Genomic DNA, 26336 nt, shown 5'->3' on the forward strand with positions numbered 1-26336 from the left:
TTTGTCTGTTCAACACCTTTTTGTTTTTCTTTCACTCAACTTTTTTTTTTTGTTTTTGCGCTCAACAATTGTTACAATCAACAGTCAATGTGTGGAAATGTTTGAAACAAAAAAAAACGAGTAAAGTTTGTGCGGGAGTTTGTACTGTTTTTTAGCTTGTAGCTTGCAAGCGCATTTTCAACATGAAAACACACTCACCTTCACATCCACTCTGACACACGATACAATGTAACAAATACTTTTTTTGTTGTTTGTTTGCTTGTCTGTTGTTTGACGATGATGATATAAAAGGCAATACTACAAACAGGATATTCTTCATTCAGTTCTGTTCACTTCAAACGAATACAGTGTCCCAGTGTGTGAATATTTATAAAAAAACCGAACGTAACGAAAAATTAATAAAAAAAATAATATTAAAAATCAAAATTTATATTTATATTTCTTTTACGCGAACGGGACACAGCTACAGGTGTCAAGTGTCATTAACAAGTATTTTAACATTTTCCTTTTGAGCGAAGTGAGTTGGATTGTACTTTTTTTGGTTTCTTTTTATAATTGTTATTTTATATAAAGAAAGAGTTATTTTTCAAAAAATAAAGGAAGTGAGATTTATTATTTAAAAAATAGATAAAGTGTTAAACAATTAAAAACAATCTATTAAACAAAGAGTTTATCTTTTAATGTAATATTAATTATTAATATTAATTCTAGTTTTAGTCATCAGTGATTAAAATTTGAGAGGTTTCAAGAGAATGTTACAATTCTAAGATTTGTTTTACCGTCGGAGAAGCAATCATCGGAAAAGTACTTTTGGATCATTTTAGAGAATATTGTTAATTTATTTTTAACTTCATATTTCTAAGTTTAGTAACATTTGTTTGCCGAAAAAGTTGCAAAAAGTCCCTTTTTTAGATTCTCAATTACTCAGGAATCTGTATGTTAAATTGTATGTTTCTATTTTAAATATTATAGAAAATTGGATCATAAATTCTCATTTAGTTATAACCGTGTATGTTCATATTATAAAAATTTCAAAAAAGTACCGTTTGAAGAACAAAAAAGTACCAAACATCACCTTCTTTTAGATTCTTATTTATTGAGGACTCGGCATGTTAATTTTATGTTTCTAGCTTTAATATTATAGAAAGTTTAAAAAGTACTATTTGAAGAACGAAAAAGTACCAAAAAGTATAAATTTATAGATTTTTACAGCTAAAAATGTCTTATGAAAAGAGTACCAAAGTACAAAATTTGTATTTGGGATTAAAATATAGAAAATTATTGTGATTAAAGAAGTAAAAAGTATAAGTTTTTAACCATTTATCCCCTTAAGGGACTAAATTTCAAATAGTATGTAATAGGGGCCTTGTAATAACGAGTCAAAAATGGTGCTAAAATTAACTTTATCACACTTTATCAGCCCTAAACGTTCGAATATAAAAAAAGGTCCAGACATCCATTAGCTTTTGTTGGATTAGATAAAGATGTATTCTAATGTGGATCTACTCGAGCAAAAATACTGTAAAACTGTCAAAATTTTACGATTCTAGGTCCAGCTGTTTCAGTCATTTATTAAGGTCAATATAAACATCATAATAAATATAAACATAATAAGTCTTTCAAATTATAGAAGGTTCAGTTCGTTTTACATTATAACATGATCTAACTATATCCATTTTGTTGTTGTTGTAACAGCTAGAACTATACAATAATCTAGTTGGGGATTCTACATAAATTTCCAGGCCTAACAATTGGGCAACTTTAATTGGATGCGTCCATAAATCCATTGGACAGAGTGAAGTAGGGTTGGCTGAGCAGTTGAATATGTGGTGGGTGTCATGAGGACCCAGACCACATGCAGGACATTCGTTGGGGACGGCACGGTCTATACGTGACCAGTAGGCATTGAGCCTGTTGCTTCATTCCCATCTTAGTTGTACCAGAAATACTCTTGTTTTGCTCTTGTTTTCTTCCGTGTCTGCTATGGGCGGTGGGCGATCACCAAGTACGACATTCATACGGTATTCTGCGGAATTTATGGCGTCTCTATGAATGTCGTTCTAAGCTGCCGTATACGCGGTCTGATCTAGTGGATGCTGCACATCAACAATACCACAACAATAATACAACTATCCCATCATAGCGGGGGAGGATTACTTTCATAGACATGTCCGTCCATGTAAAACTTGTGCACATGGTTGCGGCCTCAATTTTTTTGAAATCTGGGCCATATACCTTGTTTAGCTTAAGGACGAAGCCTATTGAAGATTGTCCATTATTTAACCTAAATGACACTGCCGATTTCTATAATGATCGGCCCCCATTTGATATAGGGATAAAAAGGAGAAACGTACATTCTTTAAAAAGTCTGGTATTTTTACAAAATTTGTACTTTTTCGTTCATCAAAAGGTAATTTATGAGTTTGTATCGGTACTTTTAGATTTTTTTATAATTTTGAATCTAAAAACATGAAATTAAGCATATAGATCACGGAGTAAAAGAGATCCTATAAAAAGGGACTGTTTGGTAGTTGTTCGTTCTTGAATTTTCTATAATATTAAACCTAGAAACATTGAATTAAACATTCAGAGCCCCGATTGATTGAATGGATTTATGGTACTTTTTCGTTATTGAATAGGTACTTTTTAGTTTTAATGCACTATTGAACCTAATTGGATCCAGATGGAATAACAATTTATAAGACTAAACCTTTTGGTACTTTTTCGTTGTTAAATTGGTACCTTTTTAATACAAATTAGAATGTATAGTCGAGCATGGCCGACCATACGATACCCTACACCAGTGAGTATGTTAAAAATGTGGGTTATTTTTCTAATACTAAAGCATTTTAACTTAATTACGAAATATTTTAACAATTTTTTTGCCAAAAAAGTGATTATCTGAAAGAGGGTTTATATGGGGACAAAGGTAAATATGGCCCTATCCATATACATTTTGGTAGACCAATTAACGCAGACATAGTATTTAAAAGTGAATTTTCACCTTCAAGTCATTTTCTGAAGGAAATTTTATAAGGGTGCCCGATCATTACGAAAATTGGCAATATTATGTAAACTTATGTACAGATTTTTACAACATTTAACATAATTATAAGTTCTAAAGCAATATTCGGGGGAACGGTTGTATGGGGGCAACCATTCAATAGGCTTGAACCTTGGAAAGAATATGTGCCAAATTGCATCAAATTATCCTGATAATTTCGACCTGTAGCGTGCGGACAAGGTTTACACGGACACACAGACAGACGGACGGAAATAGCTTATCGACTGAGAAAGTGATTCTGAGCCGATTGATATACTTTAAGGTGAGTGAGGGACCAATATTTTTGGATGTTACAAACATCAGCACAATCGCATAATACCCTCCCACTAAAAGGTGTATGGTATAAAAAGCGGTCTTACTGGTTCAATAAAGGAACTAGCCCTTGTATTAAACTACTATTCATCAATGTTAAAAACATTCCAATAAAACGAATATACCAACTTAGTTAAGTAGTACCTACATAATCATAAAATATGTAGTGCATGATTATGCAGATGGTGTATATTTTTTCATAAGTCTTAAAACTATTTTAAGATAAGATAAATAAATAATGTATAATGTTTATATTTACAAAAAGTTTGTTGTAGTAAATACATAGTATACGTTTAATTTTTGGTAAATAATATGTTTTCTAAATAGAATATCATCATAATACCATGCATTTTATACACAGACATACATATTATGCGTATGTATTATGTGGAAAAGATCACGAACCCTTTTTACGAATAAGTAGTAGAGCAATTTTGCTAATTTCCTTTTTAATATTAAATTAAACTACTCCAATGTTTAGAGTAGTACTAGTATGGGGAAGTTTGCTAGCATGAAAATATAATTTTAACATAAATTTTTCTAAACGCCAGCCATAAAAAATCTGTGCTTAAACTTTTGTTTAGTCATTAAAGGGTTTTAAAAGAATTATAAATATTTTTTCTAAAATAATTTTTTAACATATTTCATATGTATTTAGTTAGATATAAAAAAATAAATATAAAATTTGATAAATTGTTATGAGTTGTTGATTTTTGCATGGAAAATGTGCGTAATAATAATATCATTATGAATATAGCGGTAAAGGAATAACAACGCTTACACTATGAGTTTAAAAGTACTATTAGAAGAAAGTAACTTACGTCAACATAAGAACTCTTCATGTCAGACATGGAAATGTCAGTACATTAGTATTTTTTTTTTCAGTATTTTTAAGTATCGAAAAATATTGCATTACTCCCACAACATTTTCAGTACTTTTTCTAATTTATTAACTTTTGATAAATAGGTAACATAGTAGTCAATAGACCAATATGTATGCTATAGAGTAGTCAATAGTCTAGTCTATATTATAGTCTATATCATAGTCTAACGACTAGTCTATAATCTAGTCTATAGTCTAATCTAGTATATAATATAGTCTATAGTTTAGTCAACATAAAAATGTCAGAACTTTATTACTTTTTTCAGTACTTTTATAGCCCAATATATAGTCTAGTCTATATCCTAGTCTAGTTTTTATCCTAGTCTAGAGTATAGTCTTAAGCATAGTCTATAGTCTAGTCTATAGTTTAGTCTATAATCGAATCTATAGTATAGTATTGTCTATAGCTTAGTCTATAGTCTAGTCTATAGTCTAGTGTAAATTATAGACTGTAGTCTAGTCTATAGTTTAGTATGTAGTCTAATCTACAGTTTAGTCTATAGTTTATTCTATAGTCTAGTCTATGGTATAGTCAACAGTTTAGTCTAGAGCCTAGTTTATAATATAATCTACATTATAGTCTAAAGTATAGTCTAGTCTATAGTTTAGTCTGTAGTCTAATCTACAGTTTAGTCTACTGTTTATTCTATAGTCTAGTCTATGGTATAGTCTGCAGTTTAGTCTATAGCCTATTCTATAGTCTAGTCTAAATTATTGTCTAAAGTATAGTCTTTAGTCTAGTCTAAAGTTTAGTCTACAGTCTAGTCTAATAGTATATAGTTTATTCTATAGTCTAGCCTATGGTATAGTCAACAGTTTAGTCTCTAGCCTAGTTTATAGTCTAATCTACAGTATAGTCTAAAGTATAGTCTAGTCTATAGTTTAGTCTGTAGTCTAATCTACAGTTTAGTCTACTGTTTATTCTATAGTCTAGTCTATGGTATAGTCTACAGTTTAGTCTATAGCCTATTCTATAGTCTAGTCTATAATATTGTCTAAAGTATAGTCTTTAGTCTAGTCTATGGTATAGTCTACAGTTTAGTCTATAGATAAGTCTACAGTTTAGTCTACAATCTAGTCTAGTATAGTCTTGTCTATAGTTTAGTCTATAGGCTAGTCAGTAGTCTAGTCTAAAGTCTAGTCTTAAGTCTAGTCTATAGTCATGTCTATAGTTTAGTCTGTAGTCTGGTCTATAGTCTAGTCTGCAGTCTAGTCTATAGTCTAGTCTATAGTCTAGTCTATAATCTAGTCTACAGTCTAGTCTATAGTCTAGTCTATAGTCTAGTCTATAGTCTAGTCTATAGTCTAGTCTATAGTCTAGTCTATAGTCTAGTCTATAGTCTAGTCTATAGTCTAGTCTAGTCTAGTCTAGTCTAGTCTATAGTCTAGTCTAGTCTATAGTCTAGTCTATAGTCCAGTCTATAGTCTAGTCTATATTCCAGTCTATAGTCTAGTCTATAGTCTAGTCTATAGTCTAGTCTATAGTCTAGTCTATAGTCTAGTCTATAGTCTAGTCTATAATCTAGCCTATAGTCTAGTCTATAATCTAGTCTATAGTCTAGTCTATAGTCTAGTCTATAGTCGAGTCTATAGTCGAGTCTATAGTCGAGTCTATAGTCTAGTCGATAGTCGAGTCTATAGTCTAGTCGATAGTCTAGTCTATAGTCTAGTCGATAGTCGAGCCTATAGTCTAGTCCAGCGGTTCCCACAGATTTTTACTTCGCGGACCCCTTGAAGAACTTATTTAATTTCGCGGACCCCCATACATATTTTGATATCTTATTGTTCTAAATAATTGTCCGAAAATTCCGAAATTTTGACCTAGTTCATTAATCCCTAGGTCTAATAAATGTAGAGATGTCATATCTATAAAATATTCCCGTACATTGAGAATATATAATATTTCAGATAGGTTTTCAATTGCATGTTTTGAAGATAGAATGACTTCTTTGGTGATATGTTAACATGGTGTTTAATTTTATGATCGTGAGATCTTTCATGTTCATTTTTCTTCAAGGTAGCGAAAAGGTTTCTTTATTAAATATTTTCACATGTACTTAAGGAGTCACGTTTCAAAAATTTGTTGCGATTGCAAAGGGTGAACTGAGTAAGTGAGCTAAGTTTTCGAGAAAATAATATAAGAAAGTTGGACTTCTTCTATGTTGTTGCGGAATGCGTTATCCGCATAATATATGATTTGAACTCTTTGTTAAAGTACTGTGAATTTGGAACTTAAATTTGAATTTTAAAATACCAACGAATTATTTTACTTCATGGTTTTTGGCTACATATTTACGCGAAACGCTATGGATTTTCTGATGTTAATTTAATAATATGTATTGGTCGACAAAATCATGTTAAAATCTGTGTATCACGTCGGATTGGAATATTTATAAAGAGATGCATAAAGAGTCACCTCTGTTTTGGAAATATATAATTTTAGTCCTTTCAAACGAGAACACTTTTACTTACAATTTGATAAACTTAAATCTGTTATAAGCTTGTCTTTGAATTGAACTTCATACTCCGGAATACCAGTATCCCTAATTTAATTGTAAGGCAGAGTATTATTTGTCTGAAATAAAAACCATTATTTCAGTACATATACAGGAAATAAAAATTACAAATCACGTAGTACTTTACTTTATAAAAGTTATACAATAAATTTGTAGGGCCTAGCTTCTTCCTGATAAACAACCGAAAAAATAAAATTCAAAAAGTCACCAAAAAATTTGGGATTATTGCACAAAAATTGGAGATATTTGTACATACATATAAAAGCAGAATATTGTTTATTCATGGTTTTTTTCGTTCGTCTTCGCGGACCCCCTAGGATTTTACTACGGACCACTAGGGGTCCACGGACCCCCATTTGGGAACCGTTGGTCTAGTCGATAGTCTGGTCTATAGTCTAATCTATAGTCTAGTTTATAGTCTAGTATATCATTCAATCAGAATCAAAAAGTTTCCTATTTTAAATTATCATTCGAAGAACGAAAAAGTATCAAAAAGAACCCCTTTTAAATTTGCATTCAATAAGCATAATGTGTATGTTTAATAGCATGTATTTTGGTTCCATATTACAAAAAATTTCAAACGTGTCATTTGAGGGCAAAAGAGTACCATTTGAGAGACAAAAAAATACAAAAAATGTCTCTCTTATAGATTTTTGTTCAATAAGGACCGTGAGTTTGTTTAATATTATGTGTTTTGGTTCCATATTGTACAAAATTAAAAAAAGTACCATTTCAAGGACAAAAAAGTTTTGGAAATCGAAAAAGTACCAAAAAATTCACTCTCTTTATATTCTCATTCAATAAGGGACGAATATGTTTAATTTCAAGTGTTTTGGTTCCTTATTATAAAATATTTAAACAGTACTATTTAAGGAACGAAAAAATGTTAAAAAGTTCTCCCCTATAGATTAAAATCGTTACTTAGCAATAGTGTTTTGGTTCCATATAGTGAAAAATTAACAAAAAGAACAAGAACGTATAAAAAAATCTCTCTTTTATACATAATATCATTCAATAAGGCCGTTATATGTTTAATTCGATATGTTTTGGTTTCTTATTACACAATATTCAAAAAGTACTATTTGAGAAACCAAAATGTGCCAAAAAGTTCACACCTATAAATTAAAATCGAGACCTAGGCAATTGTTTCTTTATTTAGAATATCTCCATTTTCTAAAAATACTACATTTACATGTTTACTTTGTTGTATTCTTAACTTTCCAAAAACACATACATATGTATGTATGTAGTTTTCATCATTCATTGCCACTGCAACATCATCTTGCCAAACAGTCGATAATAACATGCATACGCCTGCTTCTTGTTGAAAGAAGTGCAAAAAAGAAAAAGTTCTTCGCCATGTGTTTAACTAAAAAGTAATAGTAAACCTCTAAAATAACCTGTGGCTTTAAAAGCGAAAGAAACTAGTAAAAGAAAAATTGTTAAAATGCAAAAAAGTAAACTAAAGATAGCATTTACAATGCAAACTTAAAACCCAAAGGGAGTTTTATATATGAGAAAGAAAATTGAATAGATAACTCAAGATTTAGTCGTTTATTGTTGCTACTGGTTTGTTGTAGTGTTTTTCAATCACTTTCTAACTTATGATGACTTTTTGCAGAGTTTTTTTTTCTTTCTTTTGGATTTGGTTTGGTATTAAACAGTTATAGATGAAGTTACAAGACCATGAATAGTTTTGAAATTGACTTTTTTTGCAAGAACTGATTATATGTACATATGTATGAGTTTGAATGTGTTTTATTTAGACAACTAAAACACATTCTGTAATACAGACTGTAGTCTACAGTCCAGACTATACTCTATAGTTTGGACTATAGTACATAGTTCAGACTATAGTCTATAGTGCAGACTATAGTCTACAGTCCAGACTATAGTCTATAGTACAGACTATAGTCTATAGTACAGACTATAGTCTATAGTACAGAATATAGTCTATAGTACAGACTATAGTCTATAGTACAGAATATAGTCTATAGTACAGAATATAGTCTATAGTACAGACTATAGTCTATAGTACAGACTATAGTCTATAGTACAGACTATAGTCTATAGTACAGACTATAGTCTATAGTACAGACTATAGTCTATAGTACAGACTATAGTCTATAGTACAGACTATAGTCTATAGTACAGACTATAGTCTATAGTACAGACTATAGTCTATAGTCCAGACCATAGTCTCTAGTCCAGACTATAGTCTATAGTTCAGACCATAGTCTCTAGTCCAGACTGTAGTCTATAGTTCAGACCATAGTCTCTAGTCCAGACTATAGTCTATAGTCCAGACTATAGTCTATAGTCCAGACTATAGTCTATAGTCCAGATTATAGTCTATAGTCCAGACTATAGTCTATAGACCAGACTATAGTCTATAGACCAGACTATAGTCTATAGTCCAGACCATAGTCTATAGTCTAGACTATAGCCTATAGTCCAGACTATAGTCTATAGACCAGACTATAGTCTATAGTCCAGACCATAGTCTATAGTCTAGACTATAGCCTATAGTCCAGACTATAGTCTATAGTCCAGACTATAGTCTACAGTCCAGACTATAGTCTATAGTCTAGACTATAGTCTACAGTCCAGACTATAGTCTATAGTCCAGATTATAGTCTATAGTCCAGACTATAGTCTATAGTCCAGACTATAGTATATAGTCCAGACTATAGTCTATAGTCCAGACTATAGTCTAAAGTCCAGACTATAGTCAATAGTCCAGACTATATTCTATAGTCCAGACTATAGTCTATAGTCCAGACTATAGTCTATAGTCCAGACTATAGCCTTTGGTCTATAGTCCAAACTATAGCCTATAGTCTATAGTCCAGACTATAGCCTACAATCTATAGTATAGACTATATAGCCTATAGTCTAGATTATAGTCTATAGTGTAGACTATAGTCTATAGTCCAGACTATAGTCTATAGTCTAGACTATAGTCTATAGTCCAGACTATAGTCTAGAGTTCCGACTATAGTCTAGAGTCCCGACTATAGTCTAGAGTCCCGACTATAGTCTAGAGTCCCGACTATAGTCTAGAGTCCCGACTATAGTCTATAGTCCAGACTATAGTCTAGAGTCCCGACTGTAGTCTATAGTCCATTCTATATTCTATTGTCCAGACTATAGTACAGAGTCCAGACTATAGTCTATAGTCCAGACTATAGTCTATAGTCCAGACTATAGTCTATAGTCCAGACTATAGTCTATAGTCCAGACTATAATCTATAGTCCAGACTACAGTATGAAGTCCAGACTACAGTCTATAGCCCAGGCTATAGTCTATTGTCCAGACTATAGTCAAGAGTCCAGACTATAGTCCAGACTATAGTCTATAGTCCAGACTATAGTCTATAGTCCAGACTATAGTCTATAGTCCAGACTATAGTCTATAGTCCAGACTATAGTCTATAGTCCAGACTATAGTCTATAGTCCAGACTATAGTCTATAGTCCAGACTATAGTCTATAGTCCAGACTATAGTCTATAGTCCAGACTATAGTCTATAGTCCAGACTATAGTCTATAGTCCAGACTATAGTCTATAATCCAGACTATAGTCTATAGTCCAGACTATAGTCTATAGTCCAGACTATAGTCTATAGTCCAGACTATAATCTATAGTCCAGACTACAGTATGAAGTCCAGACTACAGTCTATAGCCCAGGCTATAGTCTATTGTCCAGACTATAGTCTATAGTCCAGACTATAGTCTATAGTCCAGACTATAGTCTATAGTCCAGACTATAGTCTATAGTCCAGACTATAGTCTATAGTCCAGACTATAGTCTATAGTCCAGACTATAGTCTATAGTCCAGACTATAGTCTATAGTCCAGACTATAGTCCAGACTATAGTCTAGACTATAGTCTATAATCCAGTCTATAGTCTAGACTATAGTCTATAGTCCAGACTATAGTGTATAGTCCAGATTATAGTCTATAGTCCAGACTATAGTCTATAGTTCCGACTATAGTCAAGAGTCCCGACTATAGTCTAGAGTCCCGACTATAGTCTATGGTCCAGAATATAGTCTAGAGTCCCGACTATAGTCTATAGTCCAGGCTATATTCTATTGTCCAGACTATAGTACAGAGTCCAGACTACAGTCTATAGTCCAGACTATAGTCTATAGTCCAGACTATAGTCTATAGTCCAGACTATAGTCTATAGTCCAGATTATAATCTATAGTCCAGACTACAGTATGAAGTCCAGACTACAGTCTATAGCCCAGGCTATAGTCTATTGTCCAGACTATAGTCAAGAGTCCAGACTATAGTCTATAGTCCAGACTATAGTCTATAGTCCAGACTATAGTCTATAGTCCAGACTATAGTCTATAGTCCAGACTATAGTCTATAGTCCAGACTATAATCTATAGTCTAATAGTCCAGACCAGTCTGTAGTCCAGACCTTAGCCTATAATCCAGACTATAGTCTATAGTCCAGTCTATATGCCTATAATCTAGGCTGTAGTTTATAACCCTAACTATAGTCTATTGTCCTGACTATAATCTATAATCCCGACTATAGTCAATGGTCCTGACTATAATCGATAGACTCTACGCTATAGTCCAGAGTATAATCTTTATATTATTAAATTAATTTGAAAATACTCATTTTAGGAAATAACTAAAACGACCCTCGTAAGAAAGAAAAACTAAAACAATTACACTCATATTAATGTTTAATGATTTCGAAATAAAACATTAATTTTCTTTAAAAGTCTACAAGAAACGCCACTAATGAAAACGAAAGAAAAAGTACATTCAACAAGTTGTTGTTTGTATTGCTTTTGCTTACGTAGACCTCTTAATTACTTATTATGCATGAAAATTTTCTATAACATCTCCTGCTCCTTTGCTTATTCCTGTTTTGTAAACTGATGAGTTTGTTTATCATAATTTCTAATTAAGGACTAATAAATATTTTTTTTTTTAAAAGCTATTATCTATTTTGGAATATTTTGTCTTAACTTGTGTAGCTTCTTGATGAAAATGAATGTTTCTTTATTTACTACGGTTACAAGTGCTGCTGTTAGAATTAAGGTGTTTATCTAGATGTAAGGATATGTATGTAAGTATTTTTGTGGTTAAACTTTGTGGGTTTCACTTAAACACAAAAATGGAAGAAAAAAACTAAGGTGCTTTGTATTTTTTTTTTTCTTCTTTAGAACTTTATATATGTGAATACAATATGCTTAACTTTATTTCACAAAAGCAATTTTTGTTTGTTTCGGTTTTTTTCTCTTCATAATTTGAAGTCACGTTCTAACACATATTTTGTTGCTATAAGCAACATTAATGTAATTTTATGTTTTGTATTGCTATTCTTCTTATTGTAAAGATTTGCTTATTCTAAGTACATCTTACCATGAATTCTTAACAACTATTGATATCTGAAAAGTTTATTCAAAACCTGTTAAAAGGTAATATAAGTAATAATTCATAATTCACAATTTACCAAAAAATAGTTTTGCTTAAGTACTCATGTGAGTAAAAGTTTTTTCGTTTGCAAGTTAAGCATAAAACGTATGAGTAATGAACAATACAAAGTACAATAACTATTACTCATACGCGAGGGGGGGTTAAATAAGGTTAGCATATTAGGGAAGGAAATTCATCTTTTTTTGCTTCCTTATGTTTAATCTGCAAGATAGTATTATTTTCCGATTTCTTTCCGAAGGTTGTGGTGGATGCGTTCCATCGTTTTCAACCTTCTAAAGATGATTTGTACGGTTCTTAAGATCAATAATAGAAGGATTTACTCTATGAAGAATGTTGTAAAACTCAATATTAGCTTGCAAAATCATACGAACTAATGCATGGTAACTGCCATAGAAATTGAATGCGCCAGACTTAGGAAGATGATGTTGCATTATTTTGCATCATTATAAGCCTTAAAGGTAGAAGGTGAAGCTCAACCGAATCGATACAGCAAATCCACGGCACTAAGGTTGTGCTTTTGTTTTTGGTAGGACCAAAAGGAGCATTTTTCTATTATATGAAAACAATTAAGAATATATAGTCGGGCATGGCCGACCTTATGATAAAGTTTAGTTAGTTAGTTAGTTCTTTAGTTAGTTAGTTAGTTAGTTAGTTAGTTAGTTAGTTAGTTAGTTAGTTAGTTAGTTAGTTAGTTAGTAGTTAGTTAGTTAGTTAGTTAGTTAGTTAGTTAGTTAGTTAGTTAGTTAGTTAGTTAGTTAGTTAGTTAGTTAGTTAGTTAGTTAGTTAGTTAGTTAGTTAGTTAGTTAGTTAGTTAGTTAGTTAGTTAGTTAGTTAGTTAGTTAGTAGTTAGTTAGTTAGTTAGTTAGTTAGTTAGTTAGTTAGTTAGTTAGTTAGTTAGTTAGTTAGTTAGTTAGTTAGTTAGTAGTTAGTTAGTTAGTAGTTAGTTAGTTAGTTAGTAGTTAGTTAGTTAGTTAGTTAGTAGTTAGTTAGTTAGTTAGTTAGTTAGTTAGTTAGTTAGTTAGTTAGTTAGTTAGTAGTAGTTAGTTAGTAGTTAGTTAGTTAGTTAGTAGTAGTTAGTTAGTAGTTAGTTAGTTTAGTTAGTTAGTTAGTTAGTTAGTTAGTTAGTTAGTTAGTTAGTTAGTAGTTAGTTAGTTAGTTAGTAGTTAGTTAGTTAGTTAGTTAGTAGTTAGTTAGTTAGTTAGTAGTTAGTTAGTTAGTTAGTAGTTAGTTAGTTAGTTAGTTAGTTAGTTAGTAGTTAGTTAGTTAGTTAGTTAGTTAGTAGTTAGTAGTTAGTTAGTTAGTTAGTTAGTTAGTAGTAGTTAGTTAGTTAGTTAGTTAGTTAGTTAGTTAGTTAGTAGTTAGTTAGTTAGTTAGTTAGTTAGTTAGTAGTTGTTAGTTAGTTAGTTAGTTAGTTAGTAGTTAGTAGTTAGTAGTTAGTAGTTAGTTAGTTAGTTAGTTCGTTAGTTAGTTAGTTAGTTCTTTAGTTAGTTAGTTAGTAGTTCGTTAGTTAGTGTTGTTAGTTAGTTAGTGTGTTAGTTAGTTAGTTAGTTAGTTAGTTACGTTAGTTAGTTAGTTAGTTAGTTAGTTCGTTAGTTAGTTAGTTAGTTAGTTAGTAGTAGTTAGTTAGTTAGTTAGTTAGTTAGTTAGTTCGTTAGTTAGTTAGTTCGTTATAGTTAGTTAGTTAGTTAGTTAGTAGTTAGTTAGTAGTTAGTTAGTTAGTTAGTTAGTAGGTAGTTAGTTAGTTAGTTAGTTAGTTAGTTAGTTAGTTAGTAGTTAGTTAGTTAGTTAGTTAGTTAGTTAGTTAGGTAGTAGTTAGTAGTTAGTTAGTTAGTTAGTTAGTTAGTTAGTTAGTTAGTTAGTTAGTTAGGTTAGTTCAGTAGTTAGTTACTAGAAGTCTATAGTACAGACTATAGTCTTATAGTACAGACTATAGTCTATAGTACAGAATATAGTCTATAGTACAGACTATAGTCTATAGTACAGAATATAGTCTATAGTACAGAATATAGTCTATAGTACAGACTATAGTCTATAGTACAGACTATAGTCTATAGTACAGACTATAGTCTATAGTACAGACTATAGTCTATAGTACAGACTATAGTCTATAGTACAGACTATAGTCTATAGTACAGACTATAGTCTATAGTACAGACTATAGTCTATAGTACAGACTATAGTCTATAGTCCAGACCATAGTCTCTAGTCCAGACTATAGTCTATAGTTCAGACCATAGTCTCTAGTCCAGACTGTAGTCTATAGTTCAGACCATAGTCTCTAGTCCAGACTATAGTCTATAGTCCAGACTATAGTCTATAGTCCAGACTATAGTCTATAGTCCAGATTATAGTCTATAGTCCAGACTATAGTCTATAGACCAGACTATAGTCTATAGACCAGACTATAGTCTATAGTCCAGACCATAGTCTATAGTCTAGACTATAGCCTATAGTCCAGACTATAGTCTATAGACCAGACTATAGTCTATAGTCCAGACCATAGTCTATAGTCTAGACTATAGCCTATAGTCCAGACTATAGTCTATAGTCCAGACTATAGTCTACAGTCCAGACTATAGTCTATAGTCTAGACTATAGTCTACAGTCCAGACTATAGTCTATAGTCCAGATTATAGTCTATAGTCCAGACTATAGTCTATAGTCCAGACTATAGTATATAGTCCAGACTATAGTCTATAGTCCAGACTATAGTCTAAAGTCCAGACTATAGTCAATAGTCCAGACTATATTCTATAGTCCAGACTATAGTCTATAGTCCAGACTATAGTCTATAGTCCAGACTATAGCCTTTGGTCTATAGTCCAAACTATAGCCTATAGTCTATAGTCCAGACTATAGCCTACAATCTATAGTATAGACTATATAGCCTATAGTCTAGATTATAGTCTATAGTGTAGACTATAGTCTATAGTCCAGACTATAGTCTATAGTCTAGACTATAGTCTATAGTCCAGACTATAGTCTAGAGTTCCGACTATAGTCTAGAGTCCCGACTATAGTCTAGAGTCCCGACTATAGTCTAGAGTCCCGACTATAGTCTAGAGTCCCGACTATAGTCTATAGTCCAGACTATAGTCTAGAGTCCCGACTGTAGTCTATAGTCCATTCTATATTCTATTGTCCAGACTATAGTACAGAGTCCAGACTATAGTCTATAGTCCAGACTATAGTCTATAGTCCAGACTATAGTCTATAGTCCAGACTATAGTCTATAGTCCAGACTATAATCTATAGTCCAGACTACAGTATGAAGTCCAGACTACAGTCTATAGCCCAGGCTATAGTCTATTGTCCAGACTATAGTCAAGAGTCCAGACTATAGTCCAGACTATAGTCTATAGTCCAGACTATAGTCTATAGTCCAGACTATAGTCTATAGTCCAGACTATAGTCTATAGTCCAGACTATAGTCTATAGTCCAGACTATAGTCTATAGTCCAGACTATAGTCTATAGTCCAGACTATAGTCTATAGTCCAGACTATAGTCTATAGTCCAGACTATAGTCTATAGTCCAGACTATAGTCTATAGTCCAGACTATAGTCTATAATCCAGACTATAGTCTATAGTCCAGACTATAGTCTATAGTCCAGACTATAGTCTATAGTCCAGACTATAATCTATAGTCCAGACTACAGTATGAAGTCCAGACTACAGTCTATAGCCCAGGCTATAGTCTATTGTCCAGACTATAGTCTATAGTCCAGACTATAGTCTATAGTCCAGACTATAGTCTATAGTCCAGACTATAGTCTATAGTCCAGACTATAGTCTATAGTCCAGACTATAGTCTATAGTCCAGACTATAGTCTATAGTCCAGACTATAGTCTATAGTCCAGACTATAGTCTAGTCTATAGTCTAGACTATAGTCTATAATCCAGTCTATAGTCTAGACTATAGTCTATAGTCCAGACTATAGTGTATAGTCCAGATTATAGTCTATAGTCCAGACTATAGTCTATAGTTCCGACTATAGTCAAGAGTCCCGACTATAGTCTAGAGTCCCGACTATAGTCTATGGTCCAGAATATAGTCTAGAGTCCCGACTATAGTCTATAGTCCAGGCTATATTCTATTGTCCAGACTATAGTACAGAGTCCAGACTACAGTCTATAGTCCAGACTATAGTCTATAGTCCAGACTATAGTCTATAGTCCAGACTATAGTCTATAGTCCAGATTATAATCTATAGTCCAGACTACAGTATGAAGTCCAGACTACAGTCTATAGCCCAGGCTATAGTCTATTGTCCAGACTATAGTCAAGAGTCCAGACTATAGTCTATAGTCCAGACTATAGTCTATAGTCCAGACTATAGTCTATAGTCCAGACTATAGTCTATAGTCCAGACTATAGTCTATAGTCCAGACTATAATCTATAGTCTAATAGTCCAGACCAGTCTGTAGTCCAGACCTTAGCCTATAATCCAGACTATAGTCTATAGTCCAGTCTATATGCCTATAATCTAGGCTGTAGTTTATAACCCTAACTATAGTCTATTGTCCTGACTATAATCTATAATCCCGACTATAGTCAATGGTCCTGACTATAATCGATAGACTCTACGCTATAGTCCAGAGTATAATCTTTATATTATTAAATTAATTTGAAAATACTCATTTTAGGAAATAACTAAAACGACCCTCGTAAGAAAGAAAAACTAAACAATTACACTCATATTAATGTTTAATGATTTCGAAATAAAACATTAATTTTCTTTAAAAGTCTACAAGAAACGCCACTAATGAAAACGAAAGAAAAAGTACATTCAACAAGTTGTTGTTTGTATTGCTTTTGCTTACGTAGACCTCTTAATTACTTATTATGCATGAAAATTTTCTATAACATCTCCTGCTCCTTTGCTTATTCCTGTTTTGTAAACTGATGAGTTTGTTTATCATAATTTCTAATTAAGGACTAATAAATATTTTTTTTTTTAAAAGCTATTATCTATTTTGGAATATTTTGTCTTAACTTGTGTAGCTTCTTGATGAAAATGAATGTTTCTTTATTTACTACGGTTACAAGTGCTGCTGTTAGAATTAAGGTGTTTATCTAGATGTAAGGATATGTATGTAAGTATTTTTGTGGTTAAACTTTGTGGGTTTCACTTAAACACAAAAATGGAAGAAAAAAACTAAGGTGCTTTGTATTTTTTTTTTTCTTCTTTAGAACTTTATATATGTGAATACAATATGCTTAACTTTATTTCACAAAAGCAATTTTTGTTTGTTTCGGTTTTTTTCTCTTCATAATTTGAAGTCACGTTCTAACACATATTTTGTTGCTATAAGCAACATTAATGTAATTTTATGTTTTGTATTGCTATTCTTCTTATTGTAAAGATTTGCTTATTCTAAGTACATCTTACCATGAATTCTTAACAACTATTGATATCTGAAAAGTTTATTCAAAACCTGTTAAAAGGTAATATAAGTAATAATTCATAATTCACAATTTACCAAAAAATAGTTTTGCTTAAGTACTCATGTGAGTAAAAGTTTTTTCGTTTGCAAGTTAAGCATAAAACGTATGAGTAATGAACAATACAAAGTACAATAACTATTACTCATACGCGAGGGGGGGTTAAATAAGGTTAGCATATTAGGGAAGGAAATTCATCTTTTTTTGCTTCCTTATGTTTAATCTGCAAGATAGTATTATTTTCCGATTTCTTTCCGAAGGTTGTGGTGGATGCGTTCCATCGTTTTCAACCTTCTAAAGATGATTTGTACGGTTCTTAAGATCAATAATAGAAGGATTTACTCTATGAAGAATGTTGTAAAACTCAATATTAGCTTGCAAAATCATACGAACTAATGCATGGTAACTGCCATAGAAATTGAATGCGCCAGACTTAGGAAGATGATGTTGCATTATTTTGCATCATTATAAGCCTTAAAGGTAGAAGGTGAAGCTCAACCGAATCGATACAGCAAATCCACGGCACTAAGGTTGTGCTTTTGTTTTTGGTAGGACCAAAAGGAGCATTTTTCTATTATATGAAAACAATTAAGAATATATAGTCGGGCATGGCCGACCTTATGATAAAGTTTAGTTAGTTAGTTAGTTAGTTCTTTAGTTAGTTAGTTAGTTAGTTAGTTAGTTAGTTTGTTTGTTAGTTAGTTTGTTAGTTAGTTAGTTAGTTTAGTTAGTTAGTTAGTTAGTTAGTTAGTTAGTTAGTTAGTTAGTTAGTTAGTAGTTAGTTAGTTAGTTAGTTAGTTAGTTAGTTAGTAGTAGTTAGTAGTTAGTAGTTAGTAGTTAGTTAGTTAGTTAGTTAGTAGTTAGTAGTTAGTTAGTTAGTTAGTTAGTTAGTTAGTAGTTAGTTAGTTAGTTAGTTAGTTAGTAGTTAGTTAGTTAGTTAGTTAGTTAGTTAGTTAGTTAGTTAGTTAGTTAGTTAGTTAGTTAGTTAGTTAGTTAGTTAGTTAGTTAGTTAGTTAGTTAGTTAGTTAGTTAGTTAGTTAGTTAGTTAGTTAGTAGTTAGTTAGTTTAGTTAGTTAGTTAGTTAGTTAGTTAGTTAGTTAGTTAGTTAGTTAGTTAGTTAGTTAGTTAGTAGTTAGATTAGTTAGTTAGTTAGTGTAGTTAGTTAGTTAGTTAGTTAGTTAGTTAGTTAGTTAGTTAGTTAGTTAGTTAGTTAGTTAGTTAGTTAGTTAGTTAGTTAGTTAGTTAGTTAGTTAGTTAGTTAGTTAGTTAGTTAGTTAGTTAGTTAGTTAGTTAGTTAGTTAGTAGTTAGTTAGTTAGTTAGTTAGTTAGTTCGTTAGTTAGTTAGTTAGTTAGTTAGTTAGTTAGTTAGTTAGTTAGTTAGTTAGTTAGTAGTTAGTTAGTTAGTTAGTTAGTTAGTTAGTTAGTTAGTTAGTTAGTTAGTTAGTTAGTTTTTAGTTAGTTAGTAGTTAGTTAGTTAGTTAGTTAGTTAGTTAGTTAGTTAGTTAGTTAGTAGTTAGTTAGTTAGTTAGTTAGTTAGTTAGTTAGTTAGTTTTAGTTAGTTAGTTAGTTAGTTAGTTAGGTAGTTAGTATGTTAGTTAGTTTGTTAGTTAGTTAGTTAGTTAGTTAGTTAGTTAGTAGTTAGTTAGTTAGTTAGTTAGTTAGTAGTTAGTTAGTTAGTTAGTTAGTTAGTTAGTTAGTAGTTAGTTAGTTAGTTAGTTAGTTAGTAGTTAGTTAGTTAGTTAGTTAGTTAGTTAGTTAGTTAGTTAGTTAGTTAGTTAGTTAGTTAGTAGTTAGTTAGTTAGTTAGTTAGTTAGTTAGTTAGTTAGTTAGTTAGTTAGTTAGTAGTTAGTAGTTAGTAGTTAGTTAGTTAGTAGTTAGTTAGTTAGTTAGTTAGTTAGTTAGTAGTTAGTTAGTTAGTTAGTAGTTAGTTAGTTAGTTAGTTAGTAGTTAGTTAGTTAGTTAGTAGTAGTAGTTAGTTAGTTGAGTTAGTGGTAAGTTAGTTAGTTAGTTAGTAGTTAGTTAGTTAGTTAGAGTAGTAGTTAGTTCGTTAGTTAGTTGTTAGTTAGTTAGTTAGATAGTAGTTAGTTAGTAGTTAGTTAGTGAGTTAGTTAGTTAGTAGTTAGTTAGTTAGTTGTTAGTAGTTAGTTAGTTGTTAGTTAGTTAGTTATTGTTAGTAGTTAGTTAGTTAGTAGTTAGTTGTTATTAGTTAGTAGTTAGTTAGTTAGTTAGTTAGTTAGCTTAGTTAAGTTAATTAATATTCGTAGTTAGTTAGGTTGTTTGTTAGTTAATTGTTTATTTCTTACACATAAATACAAATCTATCTGCAATAGTTTACATATATTTAGTATTAACATTTTGATTTTGATAAATCATATTTTTATCAATAAGACGAACCTATAAGGGAACTCCCCTATCACTGATTATATAAACACGTACACTCACAGGTATTTGCAATGAATTTCTAATAAATGAATATGTTTCGTCGACTAATTATTTCTATCATTTTTGTTGCTTTTTGTTAATAAATTGCGATAAACTGATGAGGTTGACAATGCCGATTCATATTATTATTGAAAATAACGGTTATCATTTTATTAACTTAACGGTACATGATACAGTTACTTATTTGTACAAACACAAAGTTGATAAACTTCTAAAACCTCTCAGTTGAGTTGTTAACTTTTGAAGCAACAACAACAGTAGCAACTAAATAAGTAATAATTTATGAAAACGATCAAAAAACAATTTCATAAATGCTGTCACTAACAATTATTTAAACTGCTGAAAATGAATGGGTGGGTCCTATATATAAACACTGGCATATTTATTTATATGTGTGTTGCTTGAAAAATACGTGACAATTTTATTAACAAATTGCTGTTAATCATTTCTAAAAAAACAGATTGTGAAATAAATACAAAATATTATTTATGTAATTTAACAAATAAAAAGGTAAATTATTATTTACTTTGAAATAAATTGCCAAAAAAATATTAAAGGTTTCTAAAAATGATACATGTTTTACAACAAACCAAAAAACTGCAAAAACAAAATATAAAAGGAGACAATTTGTATGAATATAAAATTGTCATTTAAATCAAAGTTTTATTGGCTCACATGTGTCATAAATGGTAATTTTATATGGTCTTTCCTGGGTTCTTTTGTTTTGAATACCCAGCGAGCAAAAGAATAAAGAAATGTTTAAATAAATAAATGTATAATATAAAAACGATTTAGTTGTGTAAATCTTATATGGACTTCAACATAAAAAATAACGACATTTAATATAACATATTATTCGCTTTTTTCCTGCTGGTTTGTTGGGTTTACATAAACCTTTGTTCAAACGTATACTCTCCTGAACATAATCATAAATTCTTCTATTGATGCCACATTATTTTATGTTGTTTTTAGACAAACATATCTTTTGTTTATACTAAACATATTATGTTATTTAACTAGTCGTAACATTTATATTGAAATAAGTCGACTTTTATAGTACCTTACACTCTAAGATGTGCAATTATTAATTGTATAGAATGTATAGTCGGCAATGCCCGATTATTAAAGAAGATGTTTGAAATTTTTGTTCATTAAAGGAAATTTTCGCAGTCTTTAGTCTAGTCTATAGTCTAGTCTATAGTCTAGTCTATAGTCTAGTCTATAGTCTAGTCTATAGTCTAGTCTATAGTCTAGTCTATAGTCTAGTCTATAGTCTAGTCTATAGTCTAGTCTATAGTCTAGTCTATAGTCTAGTCTATAGTCTAGTCTATAGTCTAGTCTATAGTCTAGTCTATAGTCTAGTCTATAGTCTAGTCTATAGTCTAGTCTATAGTCTAGTCTATAGTCTAGTCTATAGTCTAGTCTATAGTCTAGTCTATAGTCTAGTCTATGTCTAGTCTATAGTCTAGTCTATAGTCTAGTCTATAGTCTAGTCTATAGTCTAGTCTATAGTCTATAGTCTAGTCTATAGTCTAGTCTATAGTTAGTCTATAGTCTAGTCTATAGTCTAGTCTAGTTAGTCTATAGTCTAGTCTATAGTCTAGTCTATAGTCTAGTCTATAGTCTAGTCTATAGTCTAGTCTATAGTCTAGTCTATAGTCTAGTCTATAGTCTAGTCTATAGTCTAGTCTATAGTCTAGTCTATAGTCTAGTCTATAGTCTAGTCTATAGTCTAGTCTATAGTCTAGTCTATAGTCTAGTCTATAGTCTAGTCTATAGTCTAGTCTATAGTCTAGTCTATAGTCTAGTCTATAGTCTAGTCTATAGTCTAGTCTATAGTCTAGTCTATAGTCTAGTCTATAGTCTAGTCTATAGTCTAGTCTATAGTCTAGTCTATAGTCTAGTCTATAGTCTAGTCTATAGTCTAGTCTATAGTCTAGTCTATAGTCTAGTCTATAGTCTAGTCTATAGTCTAGTCTATAGTCTAGTCTATAGTCTAGTCTATAGTCTAGTCTATAGTCTAGTCTATAGTCTAGTCTATAGTCTAGTCTATAGTCTAGTCTATAGTCTAGTCTATAGTCTAGTCTATAGTCTAGTCTATAGTCTAGTCTATAGTCTAGTCTATAGTCTAGTCTATAGTCTAGTCTATAGTCTAGTCTATAGTCTAGTCTATAGTCTAGTCTATAGTCTAGTCTATAGTCTAGTCTATAGTCTAGTCTATAGTCTAGTCTATAGTCTAGTCTATAGTCTAGTCTATAGTCTAGTCTATAGTCTAGTCTATAGTCTAGTCTATAGTCTAGTCTATAGTCTAGTCTAGTCTATAGTCTAGTCTAGTCTATAGTCTAGTCTAGTCTATAGTCTAGTCTAGTCTATAGTCTAGTCTATAGTCTAGTCTATAGTCTAGTCTATAGTCTAGTCTATAGTCTAGTCTATAGTCTAGTCTATAGTCTAGTCTATAGTCTAGTCTATAGTCTAGTCTATAGTCTAGTCTATAGTCTAGTCTATAGTCTAGTCTATAGTCTAGTCTATAGTCTAGTCTATAGTCTAGTCTATAGTCTAGTCTATAGTCTAGTCTATAGTCTAGTCTATAGTCTAGTCTATAGTCTAGTCTATAGTCTAGTCTATAGTCTAGTCTATAGTCTAGTCTATAGTCTAGTCTATAGTCTAGTCTATAGTCTAGTCTATAGTCTAGTCTATAGTCTAGTCTATAGTCTAGTCTATAGTCTAGTCTATAGTCTAGTCTATAGTCTAGTCTATAGTCTAGTCTATAGTCTAGTCTATAGTCTAGTCTATAGTCTAGTCTATAGTCTAGTCTATAGTCTAGTCTATAGTCTAGTCTATAGTCTAGTCTATAGTCTAGTCTATAGTCTAGTCTATAGTCTAGTCTATAGTCTAGTCTATAGTCTAGTCTATAGTCTAGTCTATAGTCTAGTCTATAGTCTAGTCTATAGTCTAGTCTATAGTCTAGTCTATAGTCTAGTCTATAGTCTAGTCTATAGTCTAGTCTATAGTCTAGTCTATAGTCTAGTCTATAGTCTAGTCTATAGTCTAGTCTATAGTCTAGTCTATAGTCTAGTCTATAGTCTAGTCTATAGTCTAGTCTATAGTCTAGTCTATAGTCTAGTCTATAGTCTAGTCTATAGTCAAGTCTATAGTCTAGTCTATAGTCTAGTCTATGGTCTAGTCTATAGTCTAGTCTATAGTCTAGTCAATAGTCTAGTCTATAGTCTAGTCTATAGTCTAGTCAATAGTCTAGTCTATAGTCTAGTCTATAGTCTAGTCAATAGTCTAGTCTATAGTCTAGTCTATAGTCTAGTCAATAGTCTAGTCTATAGTCTAGTCTATAGTCTAGTCTATAGTCTAGTCTATAGTCTAGTCTATAGTCTTGTCTATAGTCTAGTCTATAGTGTAGTCTATAGTCTAGTCTATAGTCTAGTCTATAGTCTAGTCTATAGTCTAGTCTATAGTCTAGTCTATAGTCTAGTCTATAGTCTAGTCTATAGTCTAGTCTATAGTCTAGTCTATAGTCTAGTCTAGTCTATAGTCTAGTCTATAGTCTAGTCTATAGTCTAGTCTATAGTCTAGTCTATAGTCTAGTCTATAGTCTAGTCTATAGTCTAGTCTATAGTCTAGTCTATAGTCTAGTTAGTCTAGTCTATAGTCTATTAGTCTAGTCTATAGTCTAGTCTATAGGTAGTCATAGTACCTAGTCTATAGTCTAGTCTATAGTCTAGTCTAGTCTAGTCTATAGTCTAGTCTATAGTCGAGTCTATAGTCTAGGATAGTCTAGTCCAACGGTTCCCAAATGGGGGTCCGTGGACCCCTAGTGGTCCGTAGTAAAATCCTAGGGGGTCCGCGAAGACAAACGAAAAAGAGCCATGAATAAACAATATTCTGCTTTTATGCAAACAATCCCAGATTTTTGGTAACTTTTTGAATTTTATTTTTTCGGTTTTTTATCAGGAAGAAGCTAGGCCCTACAAATTTATTGTATCACTTTTATTAGAGTAAGATATTGCCTGATATGTAATTTTTATTTCCTGTATATGTAGTGAAACAATGTTTTTTTATTTCAGACGGATAATGATCTGTCTTACAATTAAATAAGGGATACTGGTATTCCGGAGTATGAAGTTAGGCCACATTTCATAATTCAAAGACAAGCTTATACCAGATTTAAGTTTGTCAAATTGTAAGCAAAAGTGTTCTTATTCCCCTCCGACGTGATACAAAGATTTTAACTTGATTTTATCGACCAATATTATTAAATTAACATCAGTAAATCCATAGCGTTTTGCGTAAATATGTAGGCAAAACCATCAGTAAAAGAGTTCATGTCATATATTATACGGATAACGCATTCCGCAACAACATGGAACAAGTCCAACTGTCTTATATTATTTTCCCGAAAACTTAGCTCACTTTACCCCTCTGCAATCGCAATAAATTTTTGAAACGTGACTCCTTAAGCACATGTCGACAATATTTGATAAAGAAACCTTTTTGCTACCTTGAAGAAAAATGAACATGAAAGATCTCACGATCATAAAATTAAACATCATGTTAACTTTTCAACAAAGAAGTCTTTCTATCTTCAAAACCATGCAATTTAAAACCTATCGGGAATATTTTATAGATATGACATCTCTACATTTATTTGACCTAGGGATTTATGCACTAGGTCAATTTTCGGACGAATAATTATTTAGAACAATAAGATATCAAAATATGTATGGAGGTCCACGAAATTAAATAAGTTCCTCAAGGGGTCCGCGAAGTAAAAACCGGTGGGAACCGCTGGTCTAGTCTATAGTCTAGTCTATAGTCTAGTCTATAGTCTAGTCTATAGTCTAGTCTATAGTCTAGTCTAGACTAGACTATAGTCTAGTCTATAGTCTAGTCTATAGTCTAGTCTATAGTCAAGTCTATAGTCTAGTCTATAGTCTAGTCTATGGTCTAGTCTATAGTCTAGTCTATAGTCTAGTCAATAGTCTAGTCTATAGTCTAGTCTATAGTCTAGTCAATAGTCTAGTCTATAGTCTAGTCTATAGTCTAGTCTATAGTCTAGTCTATAGTCTAGTCTATAGTCTAGTCAATAGTCTAGTCTATAGTCTAGTCTATAGTCTAGTTTACAATATTGGCAACACTGGTATTTATGAGTTTCACAACAAAATATTGTTTAAGATTTTTTTTCGATTTTACCACAACAATGTTGTGAATTTTAAACCCAAATTCTAAAAGGACAATAAATACTTTATTTGAATACATACACACCAACAAACAAACCTACATACAAATGTAATTTCTAATAAGAAATTTAAGAAAAAAAAAGAAATAACTTTGATTTCTTTATATTTGTGTCCAAAATCTTTTTTTATTCAAAAATGTTATTATCAAATTTTACTCCCTAATGTACGAGTTTATTTAAATGTACATATTTAAATACTTATGTACATTCCTAAAAACGAGTTTATATGTCGAAGTGGTCACGTAGTAATTGTCATCAGTCTTATAGGTATTGATAAGTGGGTGGCTGTTTGGTTTGATACATATGTATTTAAATTTAAATTCTCTACCTCATTTTATTGCTCAGTTTATGTGGGGCAGTTAAAAAAATGCTGTTGTCTTTCGTATTTGTTTTAGCTTCTTCTTAAGTGTGTATTTATAACTTTGAGGTGGTGTAACTCAACCTTTTAAAATTATTATTCTTTAAGGAATTTATAATTATTATCCTTAAACTCTTTCCCCTTTTGCCAGTACCTGGTGTAAGCTAAACAAAGTTAAGGCCAACAGTTAATTATGTTGTTGTAATAGAATTATTGAAAACTTTCTAAAAACCAATTTTAATTGATTATTTTTGGTGTTTTCCTTTTGCTATTTTGGGTTTTAGTAAATACCTAAATGTTAGCAACAGTTTAGAGTTTATGTTAAACTTTGTTAATTGTCAAGTTTTTGTTGTTTGTCAAAAGACACCTGTCGTATTAGATTAAGATTTAATTATGGGTGAAAGATACATATTTTAAAAAATATATCAATCGACTATAGACTAGTATGTATATTATATAGTCTATTTATTAGTTTATTCTTTGTTCTAGATTAGTCTACTATCAATTCTATTGACTAATAATCGTGGGTCTAGATTCTAGTCTTTTGACTAGACTAAAGTTTAGTCTATTGATTAGACAAGATTCTAGTCTACG

General features: G+C 31.2%; 1 protein-coding gene across 3 annotated transcripts in view; it reads left to right on the plus strand.

Annotated features, from left to right (window-relative positions):
* The first annotated feature begins 333 nt into the window (after positions 1-333).
* Positions 334-26336, plus strand: part of LOC119604527 — a 39300-nt gene continuing 13297 nt past the window's right edge. For all 3 annotated transcript variants that reach the window (XM_037957205.1, XM_037957206.1, XM_037957207.1), the window contains exon 1: positions 334-517. The gene's annotated coding sequence lies outside the window, so the exon portion shown is untranslated. The remainder of the gene's footprint in view (positions 518-26336) is intronic.

Source organism: Lucilia sericata, unplaced genomic scaffold (assembly GCF_015586225.1).
Source record: "Lucilia sericata isolate MDLA Ls3-8-SP2 unplaced genomic scaffold, ASM1558622v1 Contig000401F_arrow, whole genome shotgun sequence".
Taxonomy (NCBI): Eukaryota; Metazoa; Arthropoda; class Insecta; order Diptera; family Calliphoridae; genus Lucilia; species Lucilia sericata.